Genomic DNA, 12,610 nt, shown 5'->3' with positions numbered 1-12,610 from the left:
TAGCACATAGCATTCAATAAGTGTCGACTATTAATCTTACAAATATATTGCATGGTGCCCCATTCAGACCGAAGGAATAGGAGGGCGTTGATGATTAAGGGTAGTGTCTTCATGCGTCGAGACTTACTTAACATGTATTGTGATTACTTGAGAATAGTCTTTGACCTAAAATATTCTCTCTCTAGTCAGGTTCCCTCATCTTTCTGACTAAAGGTAGATCCAGGCAATACACTATTGCAATACCAGTGGCCCAGGCGACTCCAGCCCGCTCTCCCCAGCAGTAGTGGTCTCCTTTCTTTCAGTCCACATTCCGTGCAGGCTCCGAGCTTCTAGCACAAAGGCTAAGATCCTTACTCACCTTTGTTGCATGAAACCTAGTGTTAGAGGGGAGATTTTGCCCCCAGTCCTGGCAGGAGCTCCAGTATAAAATCTGCCTGCATTTTCCTCCTTTATGCAGTGGCCATTGGAGGAATAGACCAAACAGGAATTCTCCAAGAAATGCTTGCATCATTTTCCTCTGGGGAGCAAGGGGTTCCCAGGACTTGGACATTCCACCTCTGTGGGGGGGTCCTCCTCTGCCACTTAGTGGGTAAGCTCCTCATGTGAGCATTCTGTTGGTGGCCTTTCTCAATCTCCAACAGAGCCTTTATAAGTTATAGAGCTGATGTCTTCGCCATGACGTGATGCACTTTTTTATTTCTTAATTTGTTTGGAACGAAGGAGGGGGAATGCTATTTGCTGGCCTGCTCGAGGCCACAGCCCTTCGTGAAGAATAGGTATTCACTAGATTTTTGCTGAATGACTAGAGATAGCACTTAATCAAACTCAATAAGAGAAGAAAATTTAATTAGCCTTAAAGTCTTGTAAGTGCAGCTATGCTTTAAAAAAATCCTGTGCTTGCAAAAGCTGTTGATTTAATAAATTTTTTTTTGCCAAGGAATGAGCTCTGTGAATATTTATCTCTTCAATATTATGTAGCAGGCATATTAGTTAGTAAAAAATAGACCACACACATTCAGTGGCAAGCAGGACAGTTAATCTTGAGTTTTCAAATGATTATAATCATGAGTGTAGGCAACTAGGAAAATCTATATGTTGGATTGGAAAGGAAAAAAATGATGCCAATATCAGCATAAGCCAATTGTAGGGTGATTTCTTGTCTGTACTATCATAAAATCTTTCGTATGCTTCACCGTCCCAAAAGATCACTTTTAATCACATTTGGTATTGTTTACATTCATTTTTAGGATAACCTAAAAGTTTATTTCATTTTAATGACTGAGAAAATTTGGAGGATATTTCTATTCACCCACCACTGTGACATTAGGATGTCCTTTTAGAGTCAAAATGCAGATGCTTTTAGAGTCAGATGTGTGTCACATCAACACTTTGAAGAAGGTTAAAAGCACACTGAAGTGTTGCCTTTACTAAGGCACAAGTTAGAAAGCTCAGTTGCCTCCTAAATAACACATTTAATTTCTACAGCTTTTTTTTTGAGGAAATAAAAGAAGGTGCTAAGTTTAATTGTTTAAGAAAATAATAGTCACATGGACTGTATTTCACACTTTGATCAAATTCAAGTTTTCATATACAACTAACCATAAAAATGCCTTGTGAATTTCTCAGCCTGACTGTGGGTGGACTTCATTAATTGTGTGTTGTACTTCTCAGATACTTGTGTGGGTTTCTCTTCAAAAACCACTCCACACACACACACACACACACACACACACACACACACTTCCACAGATGTCCTATGGACTGATTTGATATAACTCTTCCTCTTCATTATTTGCTTTTGTGGAGATCTTTTGTGGAGATCTTCACTAAGTATTTTTGGTACTTAGCTTCAAAAAGATCTTTGTAGCCTTTGTAGCCTGAAAGAAGGATGGAAAGTGTGATTAACAGACTAAATACCTGAAACTAGAATAAACCAAAAAGCTCTAAAGTAATCCAAATAGTTAAGAATACTTTGCACTTAAAGAAGTACATACTCTTTGAATGAGAATTATGTTTCAGGTAAATGTTTCCAGCCATGTATATGATTGGATTATTTGACCTTTGGAAAGTTTCTTCCTGCTGAGAAGGTTTCAGTTACTGTCTGTATGTCTGCACAATCAAAAATAGTGCATGGATTCAGCTTATACAGGCTGATTGGCGGTCATTTTTGTATCACCCCCGGCTTACACACTTCCCTCACCATAATCATGTCCTGGAACTGGCAGATCACCAAAGATAATCCTATTAAACTCATAAGACAGTTTTGTGGTTTAAAGTATTTAAATTCTCCAGAATTATTGTATAACCAACTCCTCATTTTTTGCCAAATGGCTTGAACTCTGTATGCTTTTCAAGGAATGTTCTACCCTTACAACTCTTGGATGAGGTTTCTCAGATCGCCATGGGAAAGATCAACGTTTTAGTCTGTGGAAGTGTTCCCTATCAACACAGGAACCCGACCAACTCCCAAATTGTCCATGAAAAGCAAGCAGAGTCAAGCACACACAGGGACAATAGGTTCAACCCGTTTTTTGTTGAGGTCATTGTTGGTTTCGTTCAGTCATCAAACAAATATGCATTCAGAATTGTGGTCTCGGTGCTCCATTAGCCACTGAATGGTTTTCTCATGTGATGTGAATGAATTCTAAAATGCAGCCATGTTTTTTCTGTCATGCCAGTGTAGACATGTTAAACCACAAACTATATTGTCTCCAAACTTGTCCTTTGAGAACCCCTCACTTCTGCATTGTCATTGGGTATGCGTATGTGTGCATGTGTGTAGGCTAAAGATATGTACCTACTCTCTGTAAAGTTATCTTTCCTTCTAGGCTGTGAGCTATCCCACAGCATGTGCTTTTGTTGCCCAACATTTAGTCAATGACTAAACTATGTAATAGTTGCCCAGAAAATGTATAGGACAAGAAAGAATAACTTCATTTGGTTAATAATTAAAATATATATACCTCTTTGAATTTTAAAGATAGATGCACTGTTGCCCTAAAAATCTTCTAGATTTATTAGAATTTCAATGTTTTATTGTAATATATTTTAAAAAATGAGTAGAGCTGATTTTCAGAGTAAACTACACACTTATCTGTCCCTAAAAGACTGGACTTCGTGTTTTCTATAACTCAATACAAATCATAATTAATAGTGTTTAATTAAAACATCTAGCAAAGTTATCAAAAGGTGTCCTAGAGAACTTTATGAATGCTTTAATTTGCATTCTATTAATATTTTAACTGGTACAAATCAATTGCAGGTGCTGGTATGAAAATTTATTTCAAGGCATCAGAGCTCACCCCTTAAGGCAACAACCCCCCAAAACACAGCAGCCATCATCCTTTCCCTGTGTGTCTCAAGAGATGCAGAAAATTAAGGAGTTAAAAGGAAACCAGCCAAGTGGAAACTCTGCTTAAAATGATATACCCCAAATCCTGACCAATGTTCTTTTTGAAGTGTATATCACCCACGTATTTTACAATAATTGCCATGTTTCCTCTCTTTCTCTCTCTGTAGCAATTCTAATTTAATGGTAACATGCAGCATTTTAAACATTAGTTATGGCTTTGTTTTAAGTTCTCAGTTATGGTAGTTAATGGGCCCTCTCTTGGATGGGGGCAGAGAGCAGAGGGGAGATAAAAATATATTTAGTGTCTGATTAATAGAGACAGAAATCAATCTTAGTCAATTATCAGTATGGTACTCTTAAACTTATGAAAATGGCATATGTTGCATTTTGAAAACAATGATCCTTGAAATTCTTTAAATGTGTAGCAGTTCTAGCTAACTAAACTTTTAAACTTAGTTATATGAAAACAAATAAATAAAAATTAGGAATTATATTCGAAAAGAGTTCTCAGAGCGATCCATTCTTTTTTCTCTTGGGGGGGGAAGAGTTCCTAATATAATAAATTAAAGATGCAAGAGTCAGTTTTGTGTCCCTTTTAACAATATGAAACAGGGCCATTATCTTAAATAAATGTTCTTCATGAAACATCCACACGTCTTCCAGAGAGATGTTGACATATATACATGCATATACTCGCATATACATGATTCATTTACTTATTCAGTCATTCAGAACATATTTACTGAATGCTGACCCTCAGCCAATGATGGCTATGGTTGGTCGCTCAGCAAAAACAGACATGTTCTCTGCTTTTGTGGAGTTCACAATCTGGTGAGCAGGGCTGTGGGAGGGACAGAAGTCACGACTTCTCTTTTGTTTTGTTGAAATGCCTAAACAAAATGCTTCTGGATACCAGGCCCCTTTCCTCATGCCATCATTCTGGGCCAAGCTGTAGCTGTACACGTGATTAGTCTTTATAAAATTATTTTTTTCTTAATACACCCGTGTTTAATTTTTTTTTTACTTCTTTCTTTTATGCATAGCCTGACCTCCGAATTTTATTTTCCTGATGCTTAACATCTTTCCAAGTCTCATGAACCTACTTGTTCTCTGGCTCCTCTCCTTTCTAACTTGTTATCTATCTCAACTTCTTTATAGTATCTCACACCATCAGAAATTATTTTATTTACTAGGATGAGGCTCTTGAGGGCATGGACCTGATTGACCTTCTTCATCCACCACTTCCCAGCATCTAAGACAGGATCAGGCAGATAAGTAAGGCTCTTTCTACTTTCTAAAATCTGTTCCCTAAGTGGCTGATTGTTCTGGGAAATGCCTTACGTTTTATTAACGTGATGGGGTGGCTCTCTGTCATTGATGATTATGGCCGTGGAGTGTAGCCGGCTTTGCGTCAGGAGCATGGGATTTTTAAGTATTCCATTCAATAAAATTTGATATATAAAGAAATGGGTAGTAAAGGCTTAATGGATTATAAAGTACTACACTGATAAAACGAAACGGAATAAGGAACAATGAAATAGTGTTAACAGTCACAGATGCCAAAGATGAGAATGCGACAGCAAAGTACATTATTGCCAAGTAGAGCGTCTCATTTCTGGACATACTTGACTTGCCGGTTATTTGTCACTTCTCAGCTCTAAATACCCCCTTCTTGGTACCACTTTGTGATACAAGACCTGGGTTTTGCAAACTATTTTTCCTGCGTCTGCAGGCTCCTTGTAAATGTCAGCCTGGAGGGGTTCCTCTGGGGAAACGGCAGAGCAGGAGGAGGAAGGAAAGGCTTTATCTTCTTCCTGCTTTGTTTTGTTTTTGCTTTATCCCTTGCTGGTGGAAGGGTTGTTGAGTGGTGGGGTCTCTCAGGGTCCCTGTGGCATTGGGCTGCTCTGGGGGTAGACACGGCCATTGCTTCAATATCCCAGCAGTGGCTGGTATGTTCTTACAGCAGCCACAGCACCTCCCAAAGGAGGACATTCGGGCACCTAAATCTCCACCTGGAAGGTCCCCCTTTAAGTTTCTCAGAGTCTCTCTTGTTCATATTTGTACCTGGTGGGAAATAGGACCTCTTGCTGGTCTTACGCCCAGAAGCAATTCTGAGTTAGAACCAGTGTTTTGTCTGTTTATTTGTCTAATCCCATTGGCAGTAGACTCCCAAACTAAATGGTGGAAATGGCAGGTTTTTCCCAAGCAGTACATTAAGAAAGATGACAGCATTTGTCACTTGTTAATCCTGTGACCACATAAGCAACGTGGCGTATCTGCTTCCTCTTCCTGCTCACGGTCTGCTTCTGATGAGGTGAAGCCTGAGGTTCAAGCAGAGTCTGACCTTGTCTGGAACTTCCTCGGGATTCTTTTTCAAATAAGAGGACAGCAGCGTTCTGAGTCCCATTAACATATGGATTCTGGAAAATTTTTCAAAGGCTGTTCATTCAGTTTATTTCTACTCAAGAACTTCTTTTAGCGTTTTACATCTTGGAAGCCAAAGATCGGAGAGAGAGCTTTTTAGTATAATGTAACATGGACAGAAACTAAGGAACTAGATAGCCCTCTTTTTTTTTTTTTTTTAAATTGCTTGCAGACCACAAGATTATATGTTTAATTAGAAGGGGAATACAAAGCGCAGCTGTAGAATTCCCGACCCAAGTCGATGCCGATCGAGCAAGAGCTTGTAAACTGCCCAGGAGTGAGTCCTACCGTAGAGAAGGGTTTTATGTTTACATCTTCATATTTACAGCTGGCAGAAGATTAATAGGAAATAACTGCCAACCAAGTCTAGGATGGAGAAGCACCACTAAGGAGGCAAAAGAGCATACGTCTTCCAATACCCAGGTACTAGGAGGACATTAGGAGTGTGATTAAGGGGCAGCCACACGGCGTCCGGGTGTACATGGCACATTTCCTGCCTAACTGTGCATCTCCACATTCTTGTCAGCTAAAATCGCCCACCAATGCAGTTTTACTGCCACTTGTGAAGGGACAAATATGGATTTGTTGTTTCAGTAAACCCTCAGTATGAATCCTTTATTGCTTATTTCATTACTGATCATCAGAGTAAAATTACTTTAAGGATGTGAATATGAAGATTCATAAATTTCAAAAAGCTTTAAAAATAGTCTTAACAGCTAATATTTATTGAACTTGTTCTAAGTGTTAGTCACCACTCTAATTTCTTGAAATGTACAAACATACCAATTTTCGTGAGTGTTGCTACTATCTTGGATTCGCACAAGTAAAAAAATAAAATAGGCAATTTGTCCATGGTTACATTTAACAAGTGGAAGAGTTGGTATTCGATTCCAGGTATTCTTAACTATTCTAATAAAGGCTGTGCATTTTCCACTGTATCATCCTCAGTTTAAATAGTACAGGTATTTTTATAAATTGTAACAATTATGGAAACAGAACACATTATATGCACTAATACGCACTATTTATTATTGGTACTTAAAGTAAAAAGTGTGTTGAAGATGAAGTATTCTTGGAGATGGTTTGGAAGGCAAATGTTTTCTACTTTTCCCTCCCAGGGCTGGAGCTTAATTTCTCTATCCTTAAATATCCTTAAGTCACTATAGATACTTAGTGACTTACTTTTATCAAGTGGAAATGGCAGAAATGACAGTATGCTACTTCTCAGATCAGGACATGAATAGATGCAAGCTTTCATCTTGAGTGTACTCTCTCTCCTTCTCTCTCAGTCACAACTCAGAGGGGGCCCCATGATCTGCAGGAGAGATCCACATGGGAGGGACCCCCAGGATCTGCAGGAGAGATCCACATGGGCGGGGGCCCCAGGATCTGCAGGAGAGATCCACATGGGTGGGGGTCCCAGGATCTGCAGGAGAGATCCACATGGGAGGGACCCCCAGGATCTCCAGGAGAGATCCACATGGGCGGGGGCCCCAGGATCTGCAGGAGAGATCCACATGGGCGGGGGCCCCAGGATCTGCAGGAGAGATCCACATGGGCGGGGGCCCCAGGATCTGCAGGAGAGATCCACATGGGCGGGGGCCCCAGGATCTGCAGGAGAGATCCACATGGGAGGGACCCCCAGGATCTCCAGGAGAGATCCACATGGGTGGGGGCCCCAGGATCTCCGGGAGAGATCCACATGGGCGGGGGCCCCAGGATCTGCGGGAGAGATCCACATGGGAGGGACCCCCAGGATCTGCAGGAGAGATCCACATGGGAGGGGGCCCCAGGATCTGCAGACAAGGAGTTGAAGCATCTGGCGGGCAGCCACGTAATTGAGCTTGGAGGCAGAACTTCCTTAGCAGAACTCTGAAGTGTTGAGCCTGGGGCTCAGACCCACTGTTTGACTACAATCTCAGGGGAATTCTTGAGTCAGTCACTTACATTATGTCCATCTCCAACTCCATGTCTCAGTCTCATAAACTGAGTCAAATAATCAATGTTTGGTTTCTTTAAGATGCTAGATTTTGAGGCAACTCTTACACATCAGTGTTCAATAATAACCTCAGTGTAAGATTTAAGGTTCACCAGAACATGAATACATAGATTCCTGATTGAATGAATGAGTGAAAGCCCAGATCATCAGAGATAATTAGCTTTTAAATTATTAATATAAAGAATGTGTTTTCTTTATAAATATGTTCAACAATTATATGCGTGTGTATATATATATTTGAATACATTCTTTATATATACCTTTACTTTAAACATTTTCACTATGTCTGTACGAAATATGTGTGAGATCATCCCAAAGGTCTAAGCTGTGCTCCTTAGCATGGTTTCTGTTATCATACGTACTTGAAAATAATAAAACTGAAATGCTATGTAGACGGTCTTTTAATTCTGCTTAAAGAAATAGCATCTGTTGATTTGTCACAGACACCAGCACCACGTATATTTTTATATCTCAGAAGACACAAGGAGGAATTTGGAAAATTCTTATTCTGTATTAAATTTTGACTAATGAGGATGACTGACTAACCTGATGATGTAACTTAGTTGACTAATTTATTGATGATATAAACTAGTAAATTAAGAAAATGCATGTAAATTCTATGCTATGGACTGAATTGCAGTCCCCTCAAAACTTATATATTGGAGTCTAAACCCCCAGTGTGATGGTATTTGGAGATGGGAGCTTTAGGAGAATATTAGGTTTAAATTAAGTCATGAGAGTGAGGCTTTCATGATAGATGGGATTAGCGCTCTTAGGAGAAGAGAAACTAGAAAGATCTCTCTCTCTCTCTCTTTTCTTCCTGACCCAACACCATCCCCACCCCCAAGCCATGAGGGTGACAAACAAGAAGGGGCCATCCCAAGGCAGGAAAAGAGCTCTCAGCAGAACCCAACTACACTGGATCCCTGTTCTCAGATTTCCAGACTCCCAAACCATGACAGAATAAATTCTTGCTGTCCAAGCCACCCAGCCTATGGTATTCTGTTATGGCAGCCTAAGATAAGATACTCTAAGCACAACTATTGACACATGTTAATTTGAGTGATATTACCCATTATTCCTATTAACAGTATTCCTATTAGTAATAGAATTAGTAGTAATACTCGTATCATTCTTATTTTTATATACTGTTCCCCCACTAATGGAAATTCCATAAGAATAATAGTTGTCAAATACGTTATATCCCCAACCTCTCTCTCAGGTTTTTTTCCCCCAAGGTCCACAATGCTGCTGATATATACGGTTCCATAACAGCACAAATTCATATGACGTGCTCCCTCCCTTCCTGTGAATCTCTGCCTATATGTAATATTATCAGAAAAGACTTAGGACACAAAACACCCACTGCGTCCCCCCACGCCTTCGCACACACCTTATACCCCTCAGTTTGTTTTGTTTTGTTTTGTTTTTCTCTCTTTATAGAAAGGATGACCATTTGAAATATTATATTTATGTGTGTGTATTTTATGTCATCCCTCACAACATTTAGGTGGGAGAATCCAGATCGGGTCTGTTCATTGCCTCACTGCTTAGGATATGCTTGGCCTGAATTACAGCTTTTTGAGTTAACGTATCTGGAACATCTTTAAATGCAGAACCTAGATCTAATTCATTCATTTCAATGGCTTTGCATTTTACGGTTGTATATTCATTTATTTACCTATTTCCATTTGGTGGTATTTACTTTTATTCTTTAACTGAGTTTCAAATTTTATTTTAATTCATGTTTTCATATTTAGAAGCTCTTCCCTATGTCAGTCTCCCAACTTCGAGTTCTCACTTTCCAGAAACAACTACTTTAATTCCTTAGCTTTTTCATCTGATATTTAATACACTTCTCCCCAGTAATTTGCTGTCATTGATATTTTTATTAAATTCAATTAATTAATTATTTTATTAAATTAATAAATTCAATTACTTAAATTTAATATTATGAAAAATTCTAAACACACTATTCCATTTATTTTGTAGATGCTTCTCTGAATTTCTGGGTATGAGCAAGCAGACTTCTTGTGCTTTTTTCTCACGTTAACATGTGCATTGGTATATATACATGTAGAAATATTTGGGGAAACTAAACGTTTTCTTTTCTCTCTATCAACTTTGTATAAGAGGTCAATGAGACCTTTAGAAGGATGTAGACCTTTAGAAGGATCCTTCTAAATCCCTCATAGAGGGAACATTCAAAATTGACATTAGACAAGATATGTCCACTTACAGAACACAAGCTCGTGCATTGACATTAGCTATGACTCGTAATGTGTTTTAGGATACACAGTCCTGGGTCTGACTTAACTGAATAAATATCAAACTCCTTGTCTATACGCCACCCAATAAGATTTGAAGAGACACGGTCTCTAAGAACAGGATGTAAAGATGATGTAATGATGCTACTCTGGCTAGCCAGTCAAGCAAATGAGTATGCCTACGGGGAAATATAAGAAAAACCAATGTGCCTCATATTTTTATAATGTGTGTGCAGGCCTCGAGTACAGGTGTGTGTTGCCATGCACGTTTTTCTTGTGCGTACCTTCCTGATTTAATATTCATGGAACTACAAATACTATTGTCTTTTGTCTGCCATCATTTGGTAGTGAAGAAGGCTCAGATGCTACCCGACAGAAGGAGAAAGGACTTCCAAGGATAGCATCTGTTTCGTTGGCAAAGCCTGCCCTGTTTGTGACTGTGGGCTTGGAATCACCATTGGGTTTGGCACTTCTGAGATGGACTGACTTGGTGGGAAAAAATAAATTTTTTTTAATTAGAAAACCCCACTGAATTGCAGGTCAGGTTCACATTTGGACAAATGTAGTTGTGTTTTGAAAAAGGTAAGCAGGCCTTCTTTACATTCTTCTGCATCTCACCACAGAGTCAAGCCCTTTATTTGATACACGGTAATTGGAACAAGACAGACAACAGTTGCCATATTCTTTGCATAGAAATGTGCTGCGTGGGCCTGGCGCCACTCACCCTCCCGCCTGGCTTAGCTATCTCTCCAGCTCCATGCTTCCTTTCTTAATTAGAACTCAAAAATGCCGACAGTTTTCCTTGCTGTGAGATTGCCTCTCTCTCTCTCCTCAGCGTGGGCAACGGCATGCTATTTTATTATAAATAAAATCTTGGATCTTTTACTAAAATATGATTTTTCTGACAAGGAAATTGCATGCCTATTTAGCAACGTATTATCTCACTATTTCAGGTACCTTACTTAATGATATACCCCTAAGCATATCCACTGAAAATTGCAGATCTATTTTTTTTTCCTAATGACAAAATCAAACCCGAGGATCTTTACATTCATCTTAGTTTGCCTAAGTAGAGATTTCATAAACTGGGAATGAGTTAGACATGAGGATAGAAAAACAGCAATGACATGTAGTGTCAGTGTTTTAGAGTCCTTTGATGTAGGGCATATGGAGCTAAAAACGAAATAGAGAACAATGGTTAAAAACAAAAGTGTACAAGAACCTTTCAGCTCATCAGTATCTAGCAAAAACATTCAAAGAATGGTGACATAATAAAAAATCTGAATTCTGGTTTTAAACAAGGAATAGTAATGAAAGGCCCTTGGTAATGCAAGAAGTCTAAATAATGTACCTGAATGGCTTGGTTGGGACTAAAGTCACTTTACAGACACTTGTAAATGGGAGTATCGAGGTGGTAAGTGACATATAAGCTTGTATGTGGATCATAGGCTATTTTTGATGAGTTCCTAGTCATTAGGTACCTCAATATTGAATTATGTAGTTTCTGAAGGAATGAGCGCCCCTCCACTAAGATGAACTCGATCTAAGAAAAGCAAACCTACACTCGCTGGAAGTCCACAAGCATTGGAAGTCCAGAGTCAAGCATCGCCTTTGCAAAGTATACCTTGGATTCACTTTAAAGTACGCTCGACTCCAACAGAGTCCATTGTCTTGACTTATTTTGAGAAAAAGGTGACTACACTATCAAATGCCACCTCACGAATTTTGGGGCAAAATGAAGTGGAGAAGAAGCCTGGATGCACTTTTTAGAACTGGTCTTAAGGAGCACGGATCTATTAGGTATAGTCCAACCCATAAGCAGAGGAAGTTACTGGATCCGATCGGATTTCCATCCATATCTCAACTTATGTGTGGTCAAGAACAGTTCTAAGACATATCATAGTCATGATAACCTAGCAATATTGGAATGAAATTCACTGATGGAAGCTTTGAGGAGTAAAGAGCATTTGAGCAATATCTTTAAAAAGAAAGGCAACTAAGGCTAGTCCTGATGAAATGCTAGTAATCCATAACTATTTGAAGTACTTATGTGTGCAAGCATACTAAAATATCATTGTTCTTCACATTAAAAAGACAAATAATGGTCTTCATTAGGCATAGGGACTAGGCACCAAACTGACCTGTTTTTGTTGGTTTTTCAAGAAGAAACTTGGGGCATTCTAAGTTTTTGGGGATTTTACAGAGATGATGTCTCTGAGGGATACTGTGGTGTCATTAAACTAATAAAACTATATAGACAAATCTATTCTTTAAAAGTCAGATTACCCTTCTCATTCTGTATTTCAATTTACGCTGTCTCAACTGTCTGGTTGGATGTCTGGCCTAATGAAACTTGCTTTCCATTAAGTGGCTGGTGACAGCTGGAGAGTCATTGTACTGTGATGCAGAAAATGACCCACTTTTAAATGGGTTAATGATCAAACATAATGGGAAAACTCATTGAAAACAAGCCAACTTCTATTTGTACTATTGACCACTCAATGGTCAATTGCCTCCTTCCCACCTTTTAAATAGAATGCTTCTTTTAACGTTTACCTCTAAAATTAG

The sequence above is a fragment of the Puma concolor genome, chromosome D3 (assembly GCF_028749965.1).
Source record: "Puma concolor isolate L17-30 chromosome D3, mPumCon1.1.hap2, whole genome shotgun sequence".
NCBI classification, from domain to species: Eukaryota; Metazoa; Chordata; class Mammalia; order Carnivora; family Felidae; genus Puma; species Puma concolor.
This window is presented reverse-complemented; position numbering follows the sequence as displayed.